This window comes from Ranitomeya imitator, chromosome 4 (assembly GCF_032444005.1).
Source record: "Ranitomeya imitator isolate aRanImi1 chromosome 4, aRanImi1.pri, whole genome shotgun sequence".
Lineage (NCBI taxonomy): Eukaryota > Metazoa > Chordata > Amphibia > Anura > Dendrobatidae > Ranitomeya > Ranitomeya imitator.
This window is the reverse complement of record NC_091285.1, coordinates 589,302,096-589,329,625: the sequence shown is the minus strand read 5'-3', so window position 1 is coordinate 589,329,625 and position 27,530 is coordinate 589,302,096. Positions and strand designations below refer to the sequence as shown.

General features: G+C 49.3%; 1 long non-coding RNA gene across 2 annotated transcripts in view; it reads left to right on the top strand.

Annotated features, from left to right (window-relative positions):
- Window positions 1–2,525: 2,525 nt before the first annotated feature.
- Window positions 2,526–27,530, top strand: part of LOC138674276 (uncharacterized) — a 72,117-nt gene continuing 47,112 nt past the window's right edge. For both annotated transcript variants that reach the window (XR_011320569.1, XR_011320570.1), the window contains exon 1: window positions 2,526–2,730. This is a non-coding gene — a long non-coding RNA (uncharacterized lncRNA). The remainder of the gene's footprint in view (window positions 2,731–27,530) is intronic.

Here is a 27,530-nt window from a genome sequence, read left to right as displayed (position 1 = left end):
TTACTTGCAATGGCGAATGCATCGCTATGGGCGTGCGCTAGCGATGTGCCGTCATTGAATGACGGACCCGAGACGCAGGCTGCAGCGTTTCCGGGTTCGTCACTGCTAGCGTAGATGGAGCTAGCAGATGCTCCATCTGCGCTAGCACAGTGCCAAAGTCGGCACTTGCGTTAGTGCAGTCCGTTTAAAGGGACACTGTCACCTGAATTTGGAGGGAACAATCCTCAGCCATGGAGGCGGGGTTTTGGGGTTTTTGATTCACCCTTTCCTTACCCGCTGGCTGCATGCTGGCTGCAATATTGGATTGAAGTTCACTCTCTGTCCTCTGTAGTACATGCCTGCACTAGGTGCAATCTTGCCTTGCGCAGGCGTGTACTATGGAGGACAGAGAATGAACTTCAATCCAATATTGCAGCCAGCATGCAGCCAGCGGGTAAGGAAAGGGTGAATCAAAAACCCAAAAACCCCGCCTCCATGTCTGAAGATTGTTCCCTCCAAATTCAGGTGACAGTGTCCCTTTAACGGATTTGTTGAACGGACTGCACAACGCAAGTGTGAACCTAGCCTTAGGAGGTTCTGGTCAGTTTACTGTTTCTTAGCAGTATACATTTGGAGATAGGGACAGCCTCCTTAATTGGCTGAGCATTCTTCCCATGAGTCTAAGGATATGTCCACACAACGTCTTCTGCAGGTAACTTCTGCCTGGAACCCGTCTGAAAAAAAGCAAAAAAAAACCACCAATACAATTAATATGCACTGCAATGTCAAAATGACTTGTGCTTATGTTCCGGTTTTGGAAGTATGCTATATATGAAATTCAAAAAACAACTAGTGGCAAAAGACATCCTAGATTTCAGATAAAAAAAAAAAACGCTTCAGGGTTTCGTAATGCATCCTGTGTTTAAAACAATAGAGGCATGCCGGCATCTAAAAAAGTTGTGTGAAAAAAGTTGCTTCAGAAGTTCAAAAACCAAAAGTTTCCAAGCAAAAAAGATGTTTCAGGAAGCACTCCTTTTTGGGGGTATATGTTATTTGGGAGGTTTTAGAGCCATATTGTCTTGTGTCCCACTTGACAGTTTTAAAAACCTGAAATGATCAAAAGACGTTCAGCAGCCTGAACATACAGTATGATGTATGTCTTTTTTTACACAGCAAGTCTTTTTTTTTACATAGAATTGCTTATGTTTCTTTTAATGTTTTTTGATAGGTTCTTCGGGTGGTTTCTACAGTTAAATCCACCAGAAAAAGATGCCATGTTCGGAGCGCCCCCGTCGGCAGTGGGGTACTCGGTACCGGGTCCTTCGGTTCACAGGGGGGATGTCACGGTGGCTGACCCGGTCCGTGACCCTCGGGAGGTCCATTGTAAAAGGGAAAGGTCTTTAAAGGGAATGTTCGTGACGCCACCTGTGGTATTCGGAACAAGAACAAGATACACGGCACTCTATAGATTTGTGAGTAGAGGTGCTCAAGTAGGGTTTCCAGCCCCTTAAATCAACTGTATCAAAAAACTTGGCACTCAATAATGCTTGTAGAAAATAAAGTCATATGCATCTGGGTATATGTCCAGATCCTACGCTCCAGATAAACTTGCTCTGAGGAAGGTCCACAAAGGACCGAAAACGTTTAGCAAGATACGAGCTACAGCTGATCTGTTTGTCCTGATGCAAAATAAATGACTTTATTTTCTACAAGCATTATTGAGTGCCAAGTTTTTTGATACCTGTGGTATTCGGTCAGGGTGACCGACGCTGCTTTAAGGGGTCCGCTGGGGTGATGTTATGGGAGCTAGATGGTGTACCTTCCCACAGGTGAAGTGTGTCCCCAGGGCTTTCCAGTATGTAGATGGTGGATGGTGTGAGGCGCAGTGAAGAACGAGGACACAAAGTTGCAGTCTCTTTACCTTTTTTTCTGAAGGCTTCAGCATCCACAGTCCAGAGCACCAGATCACAGGGCAGGCAGAGTCTGGCCGGTTTGGAGGCAAATCCAGAGTCCCCTTATCCAGGTGGAAATCAGTAGCCTCTAGCGCTCTAAGGCTATGTGCACACATTGCAGATTAATTGCGTTTTTTTAGCGTTTTTGCGCTATAAAAACACTATAAAACCGCAAATAATCTGCATACATTAAGCATCCTATCATTTTTAATGAAATCTGCAATTTCTGTGCACATGATGTGCGTTTTTCCACATGAAAAACGCATTGCGGAAAAATAATGAACCTGCTCATTAATTTTGCGTTTTTTTCGCGGTTTTCCCACTGTCTAATGCATTGGGAAGTGTCTGGGAAAAACCGTGCAAAAAACGCGTCAAAAACGTGCAAAAAAACGCATGCGGATTTCATGCGGAAATCTGGCAGAAATGTCCGGATTTCCACAGGAATTTTCTGCATGAATTCCTGAATGTGTGCACATAGCCTAAGGATTCTGGACTTTCCTGGTGCCTGTTCGCCCTGATCCAAGATGGAGCCTTGTATCTCGCCCTGTCATAGAACTTCCTGTCTGTCCTGATTATTTAAGTCCGGGTCATGTGTGCTAAGGTGCCTGAGTATTTTGTTCTGCTGGCTCCTGAGCTTATGCTGGTTTGCTGGTGAATTCCCTGCTTCTTCTGTTCACTACTCGGTGGTCTGCATTCAGCTACCTCTGGAACTTCTGCAATGGGCTGCGTACCTGTGGAAGTATCTTCCTTGTTTGCAAAACCTTTCCCAGTGTTGTGCCTCTTTGCACAACCACACCAGGTGAGCAAGATTCAAGTTGTGCTTGTCTTATCCAGGAATATTTACTCATTTGCTACGCTTAGATAGCGCGCTCTCTCTTTTTCCCTCATCCTCTCTTTCCCAGGACTGCATTCACAGAACACCTCATCTGTGAATTATTGGACTGCTACTAACATGTACTGTGCACATGTGTGATCAAGTTTTGCTGGACCTCCTCATTTAAGTACTGTGTGCATTTGCACTAATAACCTTATCGGACTTCCTCGTTTAAATATCTGTTCGCCTCTCCGTTTGCTGTGATTTACTATTTTGTGCTGAGGACCTCGTCACTGTAGCAGGAATATCTGTATTATGTTCTGTTTGCTATTTACTATATAGAGCTGATGACCTCGTTACAATTGCAGAAATATCTGTGTTTACTCTGTTTACATTTCTGTTTTGAGTAAAATATTGCTGCAACTTTGTTCTCGGACTGGCTTTATCCCATGCTATTAGATTCCATAGTATCCATATAATTATTACAAGCGCCTTGCTGTTGTAGTACCTTACTGCTAAGCGTCTCATAAGGTCCTCACAGATGTTGTAGATGTTATCTCTCTGTCCCCCAGATTGATAGGACAAACCCATATGACCGGTGGCTTGAGGCTTTTTACAGGGACTCTTATCATGCCCTGGCCTCTCGTGGGTGCCACCTTGCCTCCTGGGTGTAGGGTGGATCAGTAACTTGCAATTAGCTGTCCTGCCAGTCTCTGGAGCAAGGCATAAAGGACTGTTGCTCCCTCTGTGTTCCGGCTACTGGGATCCTGCGCCTCAGAAGGAGGCAGCCTGTGCAGGGCAGAACTCCTTCTGGTATCCACTCCTTTGCTATGACTTCCTCACCCTCTCTACAATACAGTTCTCTTTTCGTGTCCTTTCTTAGGAACTGCCGCACGTGGGGCAGGCGCAGCTCCATGACCTTCTGTCTGGGCCTCTGACAGGCTCCCACCCCTGTCAGGGACCAACTACCTGAGCAAAGCTCAGCCAGAAACTGCCTAAGTGTGAAGAGTGCCCTAATAAATAGGAGCATAGCTCCCCCTGGTGGACTGGAGTATGAAATGTGTTGTATGTTTGTGGTACCTGGTAAAGAGATCTCCTTTATTGCCTCCAAACGTAACATCACTCTCCCCCCCCCCCCCCCAGAGGAGAATGATATTACTGCAATGACCAGGACCCTGGGGCACTGCATGTTCACATAGCCCAAATCTTCCTCAAAAATTCAAAACCCCTCTAAAACTTGGAAGTTGTGCTTAGCTTCTACTCAGAGGCGTAGCTAGAGCTTTTGCCGCCCGGGGCTGTTCCCGAGTTTGGCGCCCCCCCCCCTCCCCTGGCTCAATACACACAAAGGTTACCAAAAATGGTTTTCCTGTTTTGTAGAACTTAAACTGGGCCTAATGGTGTCACCCCCACATGCCAAACCTGTGACTTAATACCACCACATCATGACCAGGCCACATAGTGACCGAATAATACTACATACAAGGGACAAATACCACAACACCATTTCCAGACCACATATTACCACCACATAGTGACTGAATACTACAATACTGATCAGTAATAAAAAAAAAAAAAAAAACACAATACTATCACCATAAGTGCCAGTATTCACAGGAGATCTGTGCTTAGTATGCAGTGTCTGTGTAGAGGTAATACAGAGATCACTGGTGACATTATACACAGGACCTCTATATAGTATACAGTGTATAGTGTCAGTGTATAGGTAACACTGACTCACCAGTGACGTCTCTAGGTGAAGTCCTTCATATTTCATCCAGCACAGACCGCCATCATTCCTTCCAGCCAGGACTCGTTTCTGCAGGAAATAACACAGTTATCTCGAGCTCCGCTTGCAGAACACATTACTTAATTTTTCACAACTTCTACATTACATCACATGAAGGAAAAAAGGTGATATAGTGTCACTCTGCACGGTAACAGGCCTGCCCCCCATTTAAAACAGTATACTAAAAAAATAAAATAAATACATCACTGCAGTAATAATATCCCTTAATTAGCCCCTATGGTAATAATATTCCCCACCCTGGCTCCGTTTATCTCATTCCTGGCTCCAGCCATATGTTCTCCCATCCTGCACTCATGAGTATCCATTCTACCCCATATGATCTCCCCATCCTGCCCCATCTGCCTCCATCGTATCCGTCCTGCCCCATGATCCAATCCTGCCCCGTGTCTCCAATCATGCCCCGTATCTACATTCTGCTCATGCCTCAAGTCCTGCCCCCAGTGTGTCCAGCAATCTGCCCCAGTGTGTCCAGCATATTACCCCCATGTTGTCCAGCAATCTGCCCCAGTGTGTCCAGCATATTACCCCCAGTGTGTCCAGCATATTACCCCCAGTGTGTCCAGCAATCTGCCCCAGTATGTCCAGCACTGCCCCCAGTGTGTCCAGCAATCTGCCCCAGTGTGTCCAGCATTGCCCCAGTGTGTCCAGCAGTCTGCCCCAGTGTGTCCAGCATATTACCCCCAGTGTCCAGCATATTACCCCCAGTGTGTCCAGCAATCTGCCCCAGTGTCCAGCAATCTGCCCCATGGTCTCCAGTATTGCCCCAGTATGTCCAGAAGTCTGCCCCAGGGTCTCCAGTATTGCCCCAGTGTGTCCAGCATTCTGCCCCATGGTCTCCAGTATTGCCCCAGTGTGTCCAGCAGTCTGCCCCATGGTCTCCAGTATTGCCCCAGTGTGTCCAGCATTCTGCCCCATGGTCTCCAGTATTGCCCCAGTGTGTCCAGCAGTCTGCCCCATGGTCTCCAGTATTGCCCCAGTGTGTCCAGCAATCTGCCCCATGGTCTCCAGTATTGCCCCAGTGTGTCCAGCATTGCCCCCAGACAGTCAGACATAAAGAAAAAAAAAAAGTAAAATCCTCACCTCTCCCGTTCCTAGCGCAGGTCCGGTGCAGTCAGCGTCTCTCCGGCTCTGCGACGCTGGGGACAGAGAGGCTGAGCGGCGCGCACAGTAGTGACGTCATCGCGCCCTCTGCCCTGAGACGTCGCAGAGTCAGAGGACGCTGCAGCTGCCGCAGGAACCAGGAGAGGTGAGTATTAGAGCGGGGGGCGAGGGCCCGGGGGTGGGGGGAGCCTGGTCGTGGCGGCGGACGGCGCCGCCCGAAGATTTAAAGGGGCGTCTTTTTTTTTTTTTTTTTTTTTTTTTTTCCTTTCTCTTCCTGCAGCGCCGGCCGCCCCCCGCAATGTGCCGCCCGGGGTGGACCGCCTCCCCGCACCCCCCTTTCACGCCACTGCTTCTACTCTATAAACTCTACAAAATGACTCTATATGCAAATAGCCTCAGTGAAAAACGAGTTTTTTTTTACTAAGTTTTTGGAGAAGAAACGCCGAAAACCACAAGGAGTTGAAACTCCAGCTCTCCAATCAAAACTCGTGGTTATGTGCACACTGTTTTTTTTTTTTTTTTTTTCTAGTGGATTAATCCTGAAAAACAGCTTAAAGGGACTCTGTCACCTGAATTTGGCGGGACTGGTTTTGGGTCATATGGGCGGAGTTTTTGGGTGTTTGATTCACCCTTTCCTTACCCGCTGGCTGCATGCTGGCTGCAATATTGGATTGAAGTTCATTCTCTGCCCTCCATAGTACACGCCTGTGCAAGGCAATCTTGCCTTGTGCAGGCGTGTACTATGGAGGACAGAGAATGAACTTCAATCCAATATTGCAGCCAGCGGGTAAGGAAAGGGTGAATCAAACACCCGAAAACTCCGCCCATATGACCCAAAACCAGTCCCGCCAAATTCAGGTGACAGGTTCCCTTTAAAAATAAAAAAAGCCAAACATGCATTGCAGTGTGGAAACGACTTGCTGTACAGAAGCTCGGGCTTCTTTTAACTGCTTCAGGTTTCAACAGCTGTGAAGGAGGTGTCCATTCTTCATTGGGAGCCACTCAATAGTTTTTATCAAAGCGGAAAAAAAAATGCAGATGAAAACACAAAAAAAAACAAAAAGATGTTTCATGACAAAAGGTGTCATTTCATTATTAAGGCCAGGGTCACACTAGCGAGTGTGATGCGAGAAACTCGCATCAATACCTGGCACTGCAGTCGGCATTTGGGATTGGAGCGTTCAGCTGCATGTATTTCTATGCAGCCACACACTCCGATCCTGAGTGCTGGCTGCAGTGTCGGGTATTGATGCGATTGACTCGCGCTACTTTTTCGCATCACACTTACAAGTGTGACCCCGGCCTAAGAGTCTTTTTTTTTTTTTTTTTTAAGGCCACTTTCACAAGTTCAGTATTTGTAAGTCAAAACTAGGAGAGGAACAATCAGAGGAAAAGTATAATAGAAACACGTCACCACTAGTGATGAGCGAGTGTACTCGTTGCTCGGCTTTTCCCTAGCACGCTCGGGTGACCTCCGAGTATTTATGACTGCTTGGAGATTTAGTTTTCATTGCGGCAGCTGAATGATTTACGGCTGCTAGCCAGGCTGAGTACATGTGGGCGTTGCCTGGTTGCTAGGGAATCCCCACATGTAATCAAGCAGCCTAGTCGCTGTAAATCATTCAGCTGCCACAATGAAAACTAAATCTCCGAGCAGTCATAAATACTCGGCGGTCACCCGAGCAACAAGTACACTCGCTCATCACTAGTCACCACTTCGGTATTTCTCACCCACTCCTGGTTTTGGCGTACAAATACTGAAGTAAAAAAATCACCAAATACTGAACGTGTGAACGTTGCCTTAGTGTTGGAAGACAGCGTAAAAGAAGCAGTGTGAGCTCTCCTTTTGTGCTCATGCAGACGAACATATAAATCAGACATGTGCTGTCCAATTTTTCTATCACCGCACACTCTTAAATGCTGGTTTGCAGACGTGTATTCAGACTTTTATTCCAAAAGTTATTTTTAAACAGAAAAATATACCACAAGCAGTGTAGAGATAAAGTAAGAGAACCCAACGTTTCGACCCTCCTGGGTCTTGGTCATAGGGTTACTAGTGAAGACAAAAAAAAACAAAGTATAAGACACTGAATTCTATATATACTATATACATTATGTACAAGGTAACAAGATTAAGCATGATAGCATAGGTATAGTTTCCAACATGAATAAAATTGCATCACACGGAGAAGGGGCTGCCAGTACTAGTTGTAGCAATGCACTAGAACAAGATATAATACAATGTAGTAGAGAGAGTCATATGACAGGCAAGTATTACCTTGGTTGTAGATGCTAAAGTAGAAAGAGGAGGATATGGTGAGGGACCCTTAGACTTAGGGTAACCGAAACTGCAATGGATAATGGGAATGTTATCAGGGAGGTAAGCTAACCAAAATTAGTCAGTCTAGGAATATGAGTGGCTATCTACATACATAATGGCTGTCAGATATAGTTGATGGGTGCATAGTACTAGTGCCATGGTGAGGGAAAATATTAGATAGCTCCACCCAGGATGGCTGAGATGTGGACTCAGGGGCGCAGTGGTTGGTAATGGCCATTAGGTATTAGGCTGCGGTAGTATAATCGCATAAATGGTGCGGCAGTAGGGGCTCCTCAGAAAAAGTGCTCCCAGTAGAGTAGAGAGCTATGGTTGGGGGTCTCCCGGGACGCCATGGAAAAGAGAGACAATGTGGCAGTGGTCCAAATGTCTGTGCAGGGGCATATCAGTGTCCTGCTTCTAGAGGACGCCGTAGTAAGGAGGATACATAAAGCCAGGTTTACCTGCTGAAGGTGTGGTGTCCAAGGGAATAGAGCAGCGAATCCGCGTCCTGCTCGGTGTGCGGCTGTCTGGTGTATGCCGACCACGGCGTTTTAAATGCTGCATCCCATATCGCCGGACTGGAAGTGACGTATCGTTATAGAGAAGGGTACACTGCGCATGCACGGATGTGAAACCATAGCGATGGACGTGCTGGGGCAGGGGAAGGAGCAATAATAAAAGGCCATACATGTGATGGAGGCTGCGTGGTGAATTAAGATTGGTGGCAAATCAAAATGGGCAAAAAGGGAGCATGGAGAGTGTATGCGAGGTATACAACACTACACCTAGTTAATGTGAATAGACTGCCCTGTAAAAATGGTACACTAGTGGGGCGTGTGAAAATATTATCGATGGGTTCAGGATAAAATAAGATATGACAACCTATAGTAGATAAGGACAACTGACCTATAGGGAATAGTGTTTAGCGAGTCTGCAAAATAAATGGTAAAGTTATTAGAATCATATTAGCCAGTCAATCTCTCTGTTAAGACCTCTGGGAGCCAGGGTATCTAGTTTGTGGATCCAGTAAGCCTCCCTGGTTTTAAGAAGTCTGATGTGATTGCCTCCTCTCCTAGGCCTGGGTACGTGTTCGATCACCTGGTATTTGAGTTGTGCCACTGTGTGTTTCAATTTAATGAAGTGGTCTGGTATTGGAAGCCAGGTCTTACCGCAATGAATGGTCGATTTGTGGCTAGCAATTCTATCCCTGACGCGTTGAGTTGTTTCTCCAATGTATAGGAGGCCGCACGGACATTTTATTAAGTACACTATGAAATTCGAGTTACAGGTGTGGTAGCCATGAATAGGGAATGATTTACCCGTCCTGGGGTGGGTGACATTGTCCGATTTAATGACATTGGAGCATGAGGCACAGCTTAGACAGGGAAAAGTGCCCTGTCTACGTGTGGCCTCTACTGACTCGATACTATCACCTTTGTCTATTTACCTAGAAAAAATACTGACACCCCTTGTCAGGACCACTAAGTCTTTTCTGTTAGACACTGGACATTTCTTGAGCCTCATCAGAGAACACGACACCATACCATCGGATAGCCTACTCGTTACATTAGATGTAAACAGCCTGTACACGTCCATCTCACACGAGAAAGGTATCACAGCCACAAGGACACTCCTCCAGGCCTCGAACATGCCCCCTAATTCCATCAAATTCTGCCTCGATCTCCTCGAACTAGTCCTGTATGAGAACTTCTTCTTATGAGGACACCTACTATGTACAATGCTGCGTGACCGCGATGGGCTCGAATGTCGCACCGGCTTACGCAAATGCGTACATGAGTCATTTTGAAACTAATCAATTCAATCGGGAGGAACTTTCCAAGCAACATGTCCGGTGCTATCATCAATACATTGATGACGTCTTCCTCATCTGGACAGGGTCATCTGAACTACTACTATCTTTTCACCAACATTTAAATTCAGTTCACCCCGAACTGCAATTTACTATCCAATATGACATGACCCACATATCGTTCCTAGACACCATGATACACAAAGAGCAATCAGGAAAACTCACCACTGACTTATTCACCAAACCTACAGACTGCAACAATCTCCTACACTACTCCAGTAGCCATCCTAAGGCCACCAAAAACAGCTTACCCCGATCGCAGTTCACGAGGCTAGCTAAGATTGTGTCTGACCCAGCCATAATCCCAATACGCTTACATACCATGTCCCAGAAATTCAAGGACAGAAACTACCCAGCTCGTTTGCTGGAACTAGAGAGAAACAATATCCTGAGTCCACAAACCCCTCGTCCACAATTGGCCACCAAAGAACGTGTTCCCTTTGTACACACATATCATCCCCTGATGCCACTGGCCTCTACTGTCTAGGGCATACCCCAAAGTAGATTGCTTCACCTCACCAGTTCTTATGTGCAACAGGAGGGCTCCCAACATCAGGGATAAGTTGGTGCGTGCTGATGTCGGCAGTCTACGTCCAACCATGACTCAAAGCTTCCTGACCACACGTAGACAGGGCACTTTTCCCTGTCTAAGCTGTGCCTCATGCTCCAATGTCATTAAATCGGACAACGTCACCCACCCCACGATGGGTAAATCATTCCCTATTCATGGCTACCACACCTGTAACTCCAATTTCGTAGTGTACTTAATAAAATGTCCGTGCGGCCTCCTATACATTGGAGAAACAACTCAACGCGTCAGGGATAGAATTGCTAGCCACAAATCGACCATTCGTTGCGGTAAGACCTGGCTTCCAATACCAGACCACTTCAATAAATTGAAACACACAGTGGCACAACTCAAATACCAGGTGATCGAACACATACCCAGGCTTAGGAGAGGAGGCAATCACATCAGGCTTCTTAAAACCAGGGAGGCTTACTGGATCCACAAACTAGATACCCTGGCTCCCAGAGGTCTTAACAGAGAGATTGACTGGCTAGTATGATTCTTTTGCAGACTCGCTAAACACTATTCCCTATAGGTGAGTTGTCCTTATCTACTATATGTTGTTGTATTATCTTATTTTATCCTGAGCCTATCGATAATATTTTCACACGCCTCACTATTGTACCATTTTTACAGGGCAGTCTATTCACATTAACTAGGTGTAGTGTTGTATACCTCGCATACACTCTCCATGCTCCCTTTTTGCCCATTTTGATGCTCCTTCCCCTGCCCCAGCACGTCCATCGCTATGGTTTCACATCCGTGCATGCGCAGTGTACCCTTCTCTATAACGATACGTCATATATGGCCGTTCATTATTGCTTTTCCCCAGCCCTAGCACGTCCTTCGCTATGGTTTCACAACCATACATGCGCAGTATACCCTTCCCTATAACGATACGTCACTTCCGTCCCGGTGACGCACTTCCGGTCCGGCGATATGGGATGCAGCATTTAAAACGCCGTGGTTGGCTCCCAGGCATACACCAGACAGCCGCACACCGAGCAGGACGCGGATGCGCCGCTCTATTCCCCTGGACACCACACCTTCAGCAGGTAAACCTGGCTTTATGTATCCTCCTTACTACGGCGTCCTCTAGAAGCAGGACACTGATATGCTCCTGCACAGACATTTGGACCACTGCCACATTGTCTCTCTTTTCCATGGCGTCCCGGGAGACCCCCAACCATAGCTCTCTACTCTACTGGGAGCACTTTTTCTGAGGAGCCCCTACTGCCGCACCATTTATGCGATTATACTACCGCAGCCTAATACCTAATGGCCATTACCAACCACTGCGCCCCTGAGTCCACATCTCAGCCATCCTGGGTGGAGCTATCTAATATTTTCCCTCACCATGGCACTAGTACTATGCACCCATCAACTATATCTGACAGCCATTATGTATATAGATAGCCACTCATATTCCTAGACTGACTAATTTTGGTTTGCTTACCTCCCTGATAACATTCCCATTATCCATTGCAGTTTCGGTTACCCTAAGTCTAAGGGTCCCTCACCATATCCTCCTCTTTCTACTTTGGCATCTACAACCAAGGTAATACTTGCCTGTCATATGATTCTCTCTACTACTTTGTATTATATCTTGTTCTAGTGCATTGCTACAACTAGTACTGGCAGCCCCTTCTCCGTGTGATGCAATTTTATTCATGTTGGAAACTATACCTATGCTATCATGCTAAATCTTGTTACCTTGTATTCCTTTGTACATAATGTATATAGTATATATAGAATTCAGTGTCTTATACTTTGTTTTTTTTTGTCTTCACTAGTAACCCCATGACTAAGATCCAGGAGGGTCGAAACGTTGGGTTATCATACTTTATCTCTACACTGCTTGTGGTATATTTTTCTGTTTAAAAATAACTTTTGGAATAAGTGTGAATACATGTCTGCAAACCAGCATTTAAGAGTGTGCGGTGAATTTCTACTACTAAGCTCTGGGGCCATCACGGTCCGTTACGCCAGCACCTCGGAATCTAGACCAGAGTGCACACCATTTTTCCCTCTATTACCAATTTTTCTATCGGACAGCACACTGACCCATGTTATTCAATAGGGCTGTCCAGATGAAAGGTTTTTCTCTCGGTGTGACTGTCCAACTGAGAAAAAAGGAGATTTTTGTGTACTCACCGTAAAATCTCTTTCTCTTAGCCTCTAATTGGGGGACACAGGACCATGGGTGTTATGCTGCTGTCCACTAGGAGGCGACACTATGCATAATCTGATAAAGATTAACCGTGGCTCCTCCTCTGCAGTATACACCCCTGGACGGCATCAGCCTTCTCCAGTTTTGTGCAAAAGCATTAGGAGGAACGTAACAGGAATAACATAGCCATGCCTATAAGAAGACAACTATGTACGAGCTCAAGAAAACAAAATGAGAACTCAACAGTAACAATGGCCCGGAAAGGGCAACTGGGTGGGAGCTGTGTCCCCCAATTAGAGGCTAAGAGAAAGAGATTTTACGGTGAGTACACAAAAATCTCCTTTACTCTGTCACCTCATTGGGGACACAGGACCATGGGACGTCCCAAAGCAGTCCCTGGGTGGGAAGCAATGGCCGAATATTGTGCAGACATACACTTGGGGCACCGCCACCTGCAGAACACATCTACCCAAACTCGTGTCTGCTGAGGACTGGGTATGAACTCTGTAGTGTTTAGTAAACATGTGCAGGTTTGTCCAAGTGGCTGCCTTACACACTTGTTGGGCCGAAGCCTGGTGCCGAATGGCCCAGGAGGCCCCTACCGCCCGTGTAGAGTAAGCCGTAATACCAGCTGGAAGAGGAGAATTTTTAAGGCGTAGGCCTCTTGTATGGTGGATTTGATCCACCTGGCAATGGTAGTTTTGGAAACTGGCAGACCCTTGCGGCCGCCTTCCAGAAGAAGGAAAAGAGAATCAGACCTCCGGAAGGACGCAGTCCTAGACACATATATACACAATGCCCTGACAAGGTCAAGCGTATGCAGAGCCTTCTCCACTCTATGAACCGGGACCGGACAAAGGGATGGCAGTGAAATTTCCTCATTGAGGTGGAAGGATGGATGTGACCGTACGGAGGACTACCATGTCCTGGTGAAAAACCAGAAAGGGCCATCTGCAGGAGAGTGCTGTCAGTTCAGACACTCTGCGTAGCGAGGTGATTGCGACCAGGAAAACAATCTTCTGGGATAGAAGGCGGAGCGGGACCTCCTTAAGGGGTTCGAAGGGTGGTTCCTGCAATGCTGTCAGGACCAGGTTGAGGTCCCACGTTTCTAGTGGTCATCTGTAGGGGGGAACCAATCGGGAAACCCCCTGAAGGAATGTCCTTACATGTGGCTTGGTAGCAATGCGCCTTTGAAAAAGCACTGAGAGGGCTGACACCTGGCTCTTAAGCAAGCGCAGGGGCAGCCTGGCCTCCAGACCCGATTGGAGAAAACCAAGCAGTTTGGGGAGGGAATAAGGGAATGGCGTCTGGCCACGAGATTCATACCAGGTAAAGAAAGTTTTCCAGGTATGGTAATAGATCTTGGCAGAGGCTGGCTTCCGTACCCTGATCATGATCCTAATAACATCCGGTGAGAGCCCTGCCTGGGTTAGAACCCAGGTTTCAAGGGTTATGCCATAAAATTGAGGGCTCCTGAGTTCTGGTGGTAGAACGGGCCTTGTGATAGAAGATCCGGGCAGTCAGGGATGATCCAGGGGGCGTCTGCTGTAAGTTGTACGATGTCGGCGTACCATGTACGTCTGGGCCAGTCAAGTGCTAATCGCACTTGGAACTCCCTCTTGCTTGATCTTCCCCACCACTCTGGATATCATGGGGAGAGGTGGAAAAATGAATAGAAGCTGGAACTGGGTCCAGTCCTGAACCAGAGTGTCTGCTCCGACCGACCGTGGATCGTGTGCTCTGGCTATGAAGTTGGAGACCTTGGCATTGAAGTGTGATGCCATTAGGTCCACATCTGGGGTCTCCCAGCGATGGCAGATCTGGCGAAAAATTTCGGGATGGAGAGACCACTCTACCGAGTCTATTCGTTGTCGGCTGAGAGTCTGCTTCCCAGTTGTCCACACCCGGAATGTGGACCGCCGAGAGAACCGACCCTGTGTCCTCCGCCCAGTGGAGGATGTGTGATACTTCTCGCATCAACTGGGTGCTGCGGGTCCCCCCTTGGTGGTTCACATATGCCACAGCCGTGGCATTGTCTGACTGTATTCTGATGTGAGAGGCTGCCAGTAAGTGATGAAAGGCCCTCAATGCCAAGAGGATGACACGAATTTCCAGGATGTTGATGGTCATGGTTGCTTCCACTGGGAACCACTTGCCCTGTGGTGTAGGTGCACTGCACCCCAACCTGTCAGGCTCGCATCGGTGGTCAGAACCTTCCATTGACCTGTGAGAAAAGATTTCCCCTTTGCTAGCAAGGTTGGCTTGAGCCACCAGTGCAGGGACCTCCAGGTTGACGACGTTAGCTGGAACTCCCTGTTGAGAGAAAAGGGATTCCTGTCCCAGGACTTGAGAATGGCTAGTTGGAGAGGTCTGAGGTGAAACTGGGCAAATGGGACCGCTTCTATTGCTGCCTCCATCCTGCCGAGGACTCTCATGGCAAACCGGAGAGATCGAGGGGGTTTGCGGAGGAGGATGCAAACTCCTAGGTGGAGAACCAGTGCCTTGTCCTTAGGAAGGAGCATTAGACCCCTGGAGGTGTGAAATAGCATTCCCAGGAAGTTCAGAGACTGACTCGGGGTTGGTGATGACTTTTGTAGGTTGACTAACCAGCCCATATGACTCAGAGTGTCGATTGTGATTGAGACAGAGCTCGCAGTCCTTGAAGGTGGGAGCCTTGATAAGTAGATCATCCAAGTATGGAACGACTACTATGCCTCTGGAGTGCAGGATGTCCATGGTGGCAGCCATGACTTTGGTAAACACTCTGGGAGCCGTGTCGAGTCCGAACGGGAGAGCCACGAACTAGGAGTGGTCCTGGTCGATTGCGAACCTGAGAAATCTCTGATGGGCAGGTGCAATCGGTATATGCAGGTATGCATCTTGTATGTCTATGGAGGCAAGATATTCTCCCTTCTCCATTAATGCAATGATTGACCGAAGGGACTCCATGCGGAAAAGACAAACTCGTACATATTTGTTGAGTTGTTTTAGGTCCAGTATGGGCCGTACGCTGCCTCCTTTCTTGGGGACTACGAATAGATTGGAGTAGAACCCTCGGAAGCACTCGGCCGTGGGGACCGGTACTATGACTCCTGCTTGAGAATGCAAGGAGACCGCTTGTTGGAAGGCACGAGCCTTGGCTGGTGGTTTTGGGGGGACAGAGAGGAAGAATTGGTCCGGTGGGTTGGCGGTGAACTCTATCTTGTATCCGGAAGACACTAGTTCCCTGACCCACCTGTCTTCTGTAATAGGCAGCCAGACTTGATAACAGAGCAAAAGTCAGCCGTCTATGGGTGTGGTGTCTTCCGGAGTCCATGAGTCATGATGAGGAGAAAGTCTGAGATTTTCCTCCTCTGGGCTTAGACTGGTCTGCTTTTGACTGCCAGGTCTTGTCCGACCTTTGCGTCAATCGTGAGTTGTCCCTGCATGGGGAACGGTTACGTTTTTGTGCTGGACGCGAGACGGACCAGCCCGAGGAGTTCCGAAAGGATCAGAATCGAGTTTGGTTACGCTTCTTGTAAGTGCGTTTAGGTTTCAGTTGGGGAAGAGAGGTACTCTTGCCCTCGGTGGCGTTGGATATCATTGTGTCCAACTGTTCACCGAAAAGTCGCCCACTGAGGTAGGGGAGGTGCGTGAGGGACTTCTTTGAGGCTGCGTCCGCTTTCCATTCCTGCAGCTAGAGGATACGCCGAATTGTGATGGCGTTTGATGCTATCCCAGATACACCCCTTGCTGAATCCAGAGCTGCATGAAGCATGTAATCTGCTACAACTGCTATTTGAACCGCTTGGTCCGACAGCTCAGAAGCGGATGCTTGGAGGCCAGCTTGTAAATTTTTGGCCTTGGCAGCCCAAACTGAAGTGAACGCGGGAGCCAGGGATACCCCTGCAGCCTCGAAAATTGAACGAGCCATGCGTTCTACCTGTGGGTCTGCTGCGTCCCTAAGGGTTGAGCTATCTGGCAGTGAAAGGAGGGTCTGTGCTGCTAGTCTAGAGACTGGGAGGTCCACTTCAGGTGAGTCTGTCCATTCCTTGGTGTCCTTCTGCCATTAGCAAATTTTTTCTCAGACTGTGAGAGCTGCTTTTTAAGGATCGCCTTAAACTCTGGGTGGTTAAAGAAAACCTTAGGCGGCTTCAGAGGTCCTTCAAAGGAAATCTTGTGTACTGGGGCCTCTGGTGGCAGATCAGAAATGTCCAGCACCCGATGGATAGAAGAGATTATGTCCTCAACTAGCGCTGTATTGCTAGGGGGGATTGGGATCAGGGACCCCTCTGTTTCCTTGTCTGAGTTGGAGTCACAGATGCCTTCCGAAACCTGTGTTTCACTGAGGTGTCCTCTGCTGGGTGAGCTCTCCCTTTGCTGGGTAACGGTCATAGCCAAGGCATGACTCTGCAGAGCCTGAAGCAATGTGGAGGTTAGGTTATCTATAGACTGCGTCATAGATTGCGACATCTGAGTGACCAATTCCGGCGTGGCATTAGACACCGAAACATTGGTAGGGGCTTCTTGGGGCTCTGACACAGTAGTCTGGATGCAGTCCTGACAGTGTGGGTACATGCTGCCACTGGGGAGAGCGGTCCTGCAGCCTGTGCAGAATGCATAATAGCAGATCTGCCTTGTTCTCTTGGACCTTGAGCCCGGCATAGTGCACAGAGTGCAGAAGGGCTGGCTATGCAGAGGACCCTACAGGGGTAGCTATGCAGAGGAACCTATAGGGGACCCTTAGAGGGAATATGGATTCACAGCCGAGTAAAAAACCCAGCTGTGATCTTACCCCACCAGTTTGCCCCTTGGTCCAGCGCCAAAGATCCACAGTCCTGTGCCCCCCGGAGACTGGCTGGCCTGGTCCTGATGACCTGGAGATGCAGGGCTAATCCTTGCTGCAGCAGAAATGGCCGTCGAGAAGAAGAGGAAGGGGGAGAAGGGGGCGGAGAGCTGAGAAAGGGCGGCAGAGCTGTGTAAAAACGCGCCCCTTCTGTCTCGATCCACGAGACACGGGGGGCAGAGAGGAGGCGGTGGATTCAGCTAGGCCGAAGCCGTGGCCTAAATGATATGCCTGATGCCCAGAAAGGCTCCAGGCCGGCGCAAAAGTCCGGGAGGGGGTCGGATCTGAACCTGACCCCTCCCCCCCCGGATATAAACGCAGGAAAACGGTGGGGCTATAAGCAGAAGGGGGACCCAGTGAGGGGTCCCACTGAGGCAGTATAGAGCTGGTGCTGCCACAGAGACAGGGGCGCAGGGAGCCCTGTGTCTCTATTGTGCCATGCCTGCCTGCACTCCCCCCGGCCCCGACAGGAGCCTGCAGCTAGCTGGGGTCCCTGGATGCAGCCGCAGTGTGCTTGCCCATGCTGCTGGGATCTGCAGAGTGCTACCTGTACAGGCCCTACCTGAGGCGTCTCAACCTAATGCCCCCAAAGGGGGATTAGGGAGGGTGCTGCTGTCACCATCAGGGGGCTTTATCCTCGCCTCGACCTCAACCCAGAAACCAAAAGGAATTGGGGAAGGAGGGGGATCATGACTTTGAACCAGCACCCGAGGGACTGGGGAAGGAGCGACATGGGGAATAGCCATCTCGACTTCAACCGGGCACTCTGTAATAGGGGGCCGAGGAAGGAGCCATGCCGGGAGTCTCACAGAAGACCGACTTTTCTTCATCTGTAATCCGTCGGAAAAAAAGGAGTAAAAAATTTTTTTAGGTGTGCCTCCTATGCGACACTAAGCAAAAACTGGAGAAGGCTGACGCCATCCAGGGGTGTACACTACAGAGTAGAAGCCAAGGTTAATCTATTTCAGATTATGCATGGTGTCGCCTCCTAGTGGACAGCAGCATAACACCCATGGTCCTGTGTCCTACAATGAGGCGACAGCATAATATCAGCATACTCTATTTTCATCACAGTCTCGAAGGAGACTCATCTATTCATGTCTATAGGTGCTTAAAGGGAACCTGTCACCCCGTTTTTTGAGATTGAGCTATAAATACTGTTAAATAGGGCCTGCGCTGTGTGTTCCTATAGTGTATGTAGTGTACCCCGATTCCCCATGTATGCTGAGAAATAACTTACCAAAGTCGCCGTTTTCGCCTGTCAATCAGGCTGGTCAGGTCGGGAGGGCGTGGTGACATTGCTGGTTCTTCCTCAGCTTTACGTTGGTGGCGTAGTGGTGAACAAGCAGCGCGCGATCTGCGCTGTCATCCCTTTCGTCGGTGGGGGCGGCCATCTTCCTGGGGCCGCGCATGCGCAGATCGAGTGCTCTGCTGCACGGGGCTTCAGGAAAATGGCCGCGGGATGCCGCGCGTGCGCATTAGAGATCGCGGCGGCCATTTTCCCAAAGCCGAGATGCAAACTCTGAGGTCTCGGTTGCCGGGGGTAGCCGAGACCCCAGAGAACATGATTCGGGTCGATTTTTACCGACCCCCGGGTTGCGATCGCCGGTAAATAACCATTTCCCGGCGAACGCAAAAAAATCCCCAAAACCGCGATTTCCCATTTAATTTATCTGTCCTCCGATGTGATTGCACATCAGAGGACAGAGAAATGGGGTCCCCGATAGCCCCCCGAAACTCACCTGTCTCCCCTGATGCTCCTCGTGGCTCCCGATGGGCGCCGCCATCTTTTTCCGGGAAAAAAATGATCTTTGGGGTCTCGGCTGCCCGGGGTAGCCTACAGGGCTGTGGAGTCGGTAAGCCACAGTTGCGACTCCGACTCCTGGATTTTATCAGGTTCCAACTCCGGCTCCGACTACTTCATAAATGGGCAATTCGTAACAATAAATTTACTGTTGTCAAATATTAACATCGTGCTTATTCAGTTTCTCACCATCATATAAGTAATCAGACCACTTAGAGCAAAAACTATATTTATTAGAATACAATTAGAGTATAGCAAATAACTTTTATAAATTCTTGTAAGTAAAAATGCAATAAACAGTGTTATGCAGTTAATAATAAGAAATCTATAAATTTGTCCTCAGAAAAAGTATTGCCTCTGTCAGATCCTCCTTCATGGATGCCCTCAAATCTAATCTAATTATTTTGAGAGCAGAGAACAACCTCTCTACACTAACTTGGGTTGGTGGCAAAGCAGTAACCACCCGGGCAACATCTCTGACAATGTCAGGATACAGAGGAATCACTTGTTGCACTGTTATTTTTGATGAACGGTCAAATTTCTCAATTTCTTTTAGTGCACATGAAAAATTCTGCTGAAATGTACTGGCTGTGTTCTTTGATGGGGATGACTTTTCTATGCGGGAACGCTTTGCACGGTCCTTGTGATCCAAATATTTTTCTAAATTAAATTCTTCATCAGTTGATGAGGGTGAAGATGTGGCAGGACAACCAAATTCTTCTTGTTCCTCCTGACTGTTCTGCAACCCTTTCATCCTTACTGCTATTTCAAACAGAGCGTCTTTTCCTTTAGTTAGCTGTTGATCATCTAGAAGAATCCGATGCATTGGGTCTACATAAACAGCTGCCAAAAGAATGTTATTTTGTAATAGTAGCTCCTCTCTCCGTTTCATTGATGTAGCAATGCCACTTGCAATTAACCCTCCTCTTTGGGACAGGCGAAACATCAGGTTCTTCCACTCCTTTAAGAAAATACCTGGAGTTAAGTCCTCTGCTTGTAATTTTTTAGTCACTGTAAATGGGTGCTCTAGCAATTTTTCCAGCTCAGTCACCTGATTCCACTGACTTTCATTTAGCGTCAGTTGAGGGTTAGCCATGTCTACAAGAAAGGTTTTCAGTTCAACCAAGCGCTGAATCATTAAGTACTGCCCCATCGTGTGGCTTGATCAATAATTGCCCCTTTTCCAGCACGTCTCTTCAAAATTGAGTCAACTTTAGGGGTTCTGGCAACAGTAGCCAATTTTCTCACCTTGCCAATCAGTGCAGCAGCATGTCCTTCTTGCAGACAGTCTCTTATAGCCAGCTGTAGCGTGTGCACAACACAGCGCATGTGATGAATGAAAGAACGTATTGACACAGTTTCAACAAGATCATCTAAACTATCATGTTGCTGTTCATCTGAAGCAACTTCAGTTTGCTCCTCAGGTACAATACTGTGTTCCTCTATTTCAAACATTTCTGTGTCTGTGGACCCAGAATGTTCTTCTAGCTGCTGGTCACTAGTGTTGAGCGATACCTTCCGATATCGGAAAGTATCGGTATCGGTTTGGATCGGCCGATATTCAAAAAATATCGGATATCGCCGATACCGATACCCGATCCCAATGCAAGTCAATGGGACCAAAATATCGGAATTAAAATAAACCCTTTCTTTCCTTGTAGGTTCATTCTACCTGAAGGAAAACAACTAAGAATAATGTAGGATGTATGGGGGAGGTGGCGGAGACATTAAAGGCAATGAGGATTAGTCCAATCAAATAGAATAGCATGTTTTTTTTTTTTTTTTAAAGAAGTTCGGATTGAAAAAGATATTGAGTATGTAAATTTTTTTTATTTTGTCAGATATTGATGTTTCACTATTCCACGCCCTTCCCCTTCTTTTTTTTCTTTTTTTTTTTTTTTTCTTTTCCCACACTTTCATCTTCATCATCATCAGCATCCTTGACATCAACTTCTTCACCTTATTCATCTTCTTCTTCATCTTCTACCTATTTTTTTTTTTATTACATTCTTCATATTCATTTTCTTCAACTATTATTATTCTTCCTATTCTACATATTCTTTTTATTCCACTGTTATTATTCTTCCTATTCTACTTCTTCATCATATTCTCATTTGTGACAGGCATTCCCGTAGTTGTTGTCTATAAAAGTTGGAAGATTACACCTTCCGTTCTGCCAGTCACAAAAGTTACATTTGTCCGCGTTCAGTTTGGCCTGCAGCATCAGGCTTTATCCAGGGGCACCACGAGGAGGAACGGACTCACCCCCATACACTGCTTAGTCTTCTTCTGCATATAATTTAGATAATATCTTTTGCTCTGATATTAAGTCTTATGCTTAATGTTCTTCTGCTCTTTGTTCTGCAGCCTCTTGTTCTTCTGCTTCTCGGTCTTCCATGTTGTCGTCTCCAGGGTCTTCGTCTCCAGTGTCGTCATCTCCGCCGTCGTCGTCTCAGCCGTCGTCGTCTCCGCCGTCGTCGTCGTCGTCGTCATCGGGGTGGTCTTCCGGGTCGTCGTCATCGGGGTGGTCTTCCGGGTTGTCGACGTTAGGGTCTTCAACTTGGAAATGTAGCAGAAGGTACAAGAAGGCTGAGAAAATGCCAAGAACCAGCTGATGGAACTGGAACTCGGATGGCTACCCGAAGGTTCAAGAGCCTATGGAACTACCGAGGACCAGCTGACGTTACTGGAACCCGGTTACTAAGCAGGAGGTACCCGTGCTAAAAAGCACTACCAAGGACCGCCTGACGTTGGCGGAACTCGGATACCCAGAAGGAGGCACCTAAGCCAAAGGCTCTGCCCGGAACCAGATGACGTTACTGGAACCAGGATGGGGAGCAGAAGGTACAAGAGCAAAAGACACTGCCGAGAACCAGCTGACGGTACTGGAACCCGGATGGGTAGCCGAATGTCCAAGAGCCAATGGAACTACCAAGGACCAGCTGACGTTACTGGAACCCGGTTACTAAGCAGGAGGTACCCGTGCCTGAAAGCACTACCAAGGACCACCTGACATTGGTGGAACTTGGATACCCAGAAGGAGGCACCTAAGCCAAAGGCTCTGCCCGGAACCAGCTGACGGTACTGGAACCAGGATGGGGAGCAGAAGGTACAAGAGCAAAAGACACTGCCGAGAACCAGCTGACGGTGCTGGAACCAGGTGGTGGACCCCAAGGCCCACAGGAGAGGAGAGAACAGCTAGGCCGCGAGGCAGCCGCAGTTACCGAACCCCAACAGTCCTACAGGGGGAGCTGGGCCTACTGGCACTACAGAACCAGCCTTGACTACCAGTTCACGCAGCCCACATAGGAAGCTCCTAAACTGGAGACACCCTGTAGTTGGCTAACTCGACCGCCCCACGACGGGGCAAGCATAGGCGTCTCAGTGAAGTTGACACAACCCGGAAACAGCTGACGGTGCTGAAACCAGGCTTGGCACGAGGGAGTACCTGTGACAAGAACACTGCCGAGAACCAGCTGGCGGTGCTGGAACCCGGATGCGTTGCCCCAGTGTGCAAGAGCCAATGGCACGACCGAGGACCAGCTGACGGTGCTGGAACCCGGTTACTAAGCTGTAGGTGCCCGCGCTTAAAAGCACTACCAAGGACCGCCTGGCGTTGGCGGAACTCGGCTACCCAGGAGGAGGCACCTAAGCCAAAGGCTCGGCCCGGAACCAGCTGACGGTGCTGGAACCAGGTGGTGGACCCCAAGGCCCACAGGAGAGGAGAGAACAGCTAGGCCGCGAGGCAGCCGCAGTTACCGAACCCCAACAGTCCTACAGGGGGAGCTGGGCCTACTGGCACTACAGAACCAGCCTTGACTACCAGTTCACGCAGCCCACATAGGAAGCTCCTAAACTGGAGGCACCCTGGAGTTGGCTAACTCGACCGCCCCACGACGGGGCAAGCATAGGCGTCTCAGTGAAGTTGACACAACCCGGAAACAGCTGACGGTGCTGAAACCAGGCTTGGCACGAGGGAGTACCTGTGACAAGAACACTGCCGAGAACCAGCTGGCGGTGCTGGAACCCGGATGCGTTGCCCCAGTGTGCAAGAGCCAATGGCACGACCGAGGACCAGCTGACGGTGCTGGAACCCGGTTACTAAGCTGTAGGTGCCCGCGCTTAAAAGCACTACCAAGGACCGCCTGGCGTTGGCGGAACTCGGCTACCCAGGAGGAGGCACCTAAGCCAAAGGCTCGGCCCGGAACCAGCTGACGGTGCTGGAACCAGGTGGTGGACCCCAAGGCCCACAGGAGAGGAGAGAACAGCTAGGCCGCGAGGCAGCCGCAGTTACCGAACCCCAACAGTCCTACAGGGGGAGCTGGGCCTACTGGCACTACAGAACCAGCCTTGACTACCAGTTCACGCAGCCCACATAGGAAGCTCCTAAACTGGAGGCACCCTGGAGTTGGCTAACTCGACCGCCCCACGACGGGGCAAGCATAGGCGTCTCAGTGAAGTTGACACAACCCGGAAACAGCTGACGGTGCTGAAACCAGGCTTGGCACGAGGGAGTACCTGTGACAAGAACACTGCCGAGAACCAGCTGGCGGTGCTGGAACCCGGATGCGTTGCCCCAGTGTGCAAGAGCCAATGGCACGACCGAGGACCAGCTGACGGTGCTGGAACCCGGTTACTAAGCTGTAGGTGCCCGCGCTTAAAAGCACTACCAAGGACCGCCTGGCGTTGGCGGAACTCGGCTACCCAGGAGGAGGCACCTAAGCCAAAGGCTCGGCCCGGAACCAGCTGACGGTGCTGGAACCAGGTGGTGGACCCCAAGGCCCACAGGAGAGGAGAGAACAGCTAGGCCGCGAGGCAGCCGCAGTTACCGAACCCCAACAGTCCTACAGGGGGAGCTGGGCCTACTGGCACTACAGAACCAGCCTTGACTACCAGTTCACGCAGCCCACATAGGAAGCTCCTAAACTGGAGGCACCCTGGAGTTGGCTAACTCGACCGCCCCACGACGGGGCAAGCATAGGCGTCTCAGTGAAGTTGACACAACCCGGAAACAGCTGACGGTGCTGAAACCAGGCTTGGCACGAGGGAGTACCTGTGACAAGAACACTGCCGAGAACCAGCTGGCGGTGCTGGAACCCGGATGCGTTGCCTTGCCTATTAAAGATTGTCTTCCTAGAGCCCCAACTAGCGGTGTTGGAGCAAAGGGTAAGCAGGGGGAGATGAGTGTAGGCCGAAGCCTGCACTGGAGGCAGCTTTGTGTCTGCGTTGCGTTTGCAGGACACTTTGCCGGCTACACACTGGGGGAACAGCTGGCGTTGCTGAACCCCACTAACACAATGGCGTGTGTTTTTATCTGTGCAGCTAGCACTTGCGGGCAAAAACTTGCGATGTTAGAGCCCGTGTTGAAGCAGGAGGAGGAGGAGAGGAGCAGAGTGTAGGCCGAAGCCTAGTTGAACCAATTTCAAAGGAAACCTTTAACCCCCCCCTCAGGTGTTACAAAGTACAAGAGACACACCTTGTGCAGTATTAATGCTGCACAAGTGAAAGGTTGCTCTATTAATTTGTCTACTTGCACACGCTGAATGAAAGACATACACAATTTACCCCATTCTACAGTCAAACTGTAGTGGATGCGTGACTTGGTTTTTTGATGAGACGCAGCACAGGTGTCCAAAATAACGCCTTGGTGCTTGGCGCAGCTTCCTGAGCGTTGTTATTTGCTGTACAGGAGTCTGCGCTCTTGTGTTATCCCTTGGCAATGCCCTGTTAGCGCTGCCCATCTTATGACCTCATTTCATGTTGGCCGGTGCGGTTAACGATGGCCATAAATCCCAGACCCACAGTGTCTTTTCATAAAGCCACACTGCGGTGCTGGGATTCGTGGCCTTGAGCAGTAAATATTTTGGCCGCTCACACACGTCCTTACACCTGCTTCAGACTGGGCGGCCTCTGCTGATCCCTTCTCGCATGCCGCGGCCATGAGGCTGCACAGTCTGAAGAAGGCGGAAGGAGATGAGTTAAGACAGGCGAAGATATGCACTGCTCGTGCCCATCAATCACACCCTCGCAGTCAAAATAATTAAGACAACGAGGAGCATTTTATTCAGGCAGGGCGGACGAACAGGCGCAAGTAGCCAACCAATGATGTCAGAAGACGGGAAGCGCTACCAAGGGGGGTGCTGCGTATCATTAGAAAGGAAAGTCACACCTCAGGGACAGTGGAATGGTCTCAAAGAGACACATTTTGTACGTGTTGAGTTCCACGTGGGCAAGGAGAAAACGTCAGCCACCTTGTACAAATGCAGCAGTACTGCTGTACAAGGTGGCTGTTATACATAGAAACACCTGGGGGTGGTGGCCAGGCTCCCTTCAATTTCAGTTCATGTGCCTGCGTGGCGTTTGCAGGTCACGTTGCAAGCTGCACAGCAGGGGAACAGCTGGCGGTGCTGAACCCCACTAACACATTGGCTGGTGTTTTTCTCTGTGCAGCTAGCATGTCCGGGCATAAACTGGCGTTGTTTGAGCCCAGGGTCAGCAGGAGGAGGAGAGGAGCAAAGTGTAGGCCGAAGCCTGCACTGGTGGCAGCTTTTGTTCTGTTGTGCCAGCGTGGCTTGTGCTGGACACGTTGCCGACTACACAGCAGGGGAACAGCTGGCGGTGCTGAACCCCACTAACACATTGGCTGGTGTTTTTCTCTGTGCAGCTAGCATTTCCGGGCAAAAACTAGCGGTGTTTGAGCCCAGGGTCAGCAGGAGGAGTAGAGGAGCAGAGTGTAGGCCGAAGCCTAGTTGAACCAATTTCAAAGGTTACCTTTAACCCCCCCTCAGGTGTTGCAAGGTACAAGAGCCACACCTTGAACAGCATTAATGATGCACAAGTCAAAGGTTGCTCTATTTAATTTTGCTCCTTGCACACGCTGAATTAAACACGTACACTATTTAGCCCATTATACTGTCAAACAGTTGTGGAGGCGTGACTTGTCTTTTTAAGGAGACGCAGCACAGGTGTCAAAATTTGCACCTAGGTACTGGGCGCAGATTCCTGAGCGTTGTTATTTGCTGTACAGGAGTCTGCGCTCTTGTGTTATCCCTTGGCAATACCCTGTTAGTGCAGGCCGTCTCATGACCTCATTTCATGTTGGCCGGTGCGGTTAACGATGGCCATAAATCCCAGACCCACAGTGGCTTTTCCTAAAGTCACACTGCGGTGCTGGGATTCGTGGCCTTGTGCAGTAAATATGTTCGCCGCTCACACATGTCCTTACACCTGCTTCAGACTGGGCGGCCTCAGCTGATCCCTTATCGCATGCCGCGGCCATGAGGCCGCACAGTCAGAAGAAGGCGGAAGGAGGGGAGTGAAAACAGGGGAACATATGCACTGCTCGTGCCCATCAATCACACCCTCGCAGTCAAAATATATGAGACAACGGGGGGCGTTGTGTCGGGCAGGGGGGACGCACAGGCACAGCCAGCCAACCAATGATGTCAGGAGACGGGCAGCGCTAACAATGGGGGTGCTGCGTGTCATTAAAAAGGAAAGTCACACCTCAGGGACATTGTAATGGTCTGTAATGAGACACATTTTGTACTTGTTGAGTTCCACGTGTGCAAGGAGAAAAAGTCAGCCACCTTGTACAAATGCAGCAGTACTGCTGTACAAGGTGGCTGTTATACATAGAAACACCTGGGGGGGTGGGGGGCAGGCTCCCTTCAATTTCAGTTCATGTGCCTGCGTGGCGTTTGCAGGTCACGTTGCAAGCTACACAGCAGGGGAACAGCTGGCGTTGCTGAACCCCACTGACACATTGACTGGTGTTTTTCTCTGTGCAGATTGCATGTCCGGGCAAAAACTAGCGGTGTTAGAGCCCAGGGTCAGCAGGAGGAGGAGGAGAGGAGCAAAGTGTAGGCCGAAGCCTGCACTGGTGGCAGCTTTTGGTCGGTTGTGCCAGCGTGGCTTGTGCTGGACACGATGCCGGCTACACAGCGGGGGAACAGCTGGCGGTGCTGAACCCCACTAACACATTGGCTGGTGTTTTTCTCTGTGCAGCTAGCATGTCCGGGCAGAAACTGGCGTTGTTTGAGCCCAGGGTCAGCAGGAGGAGGAGAGGAGCAAAGTGTAGGCCGAAGCCTGCACTGGTGGCAGCTTTTGTTCTGTTGTGCCAGCGTGGCTTGTGCTGGACACGTTGCCGACTACACAGCAGGGGAACAGCTGGCGGTGCTGAACCCCACTAACACATTGGCTGGTGTTTTTCTCTGTGCAGCTAGCATTTCCGGGCAAAAACTAGCGGTGTTTGAGCCCAGGGTCAGCAGGAGGAGTAGAGGAGCAGAGTGTAGGCCGAAGCCTAGTTGAACCAATTTCA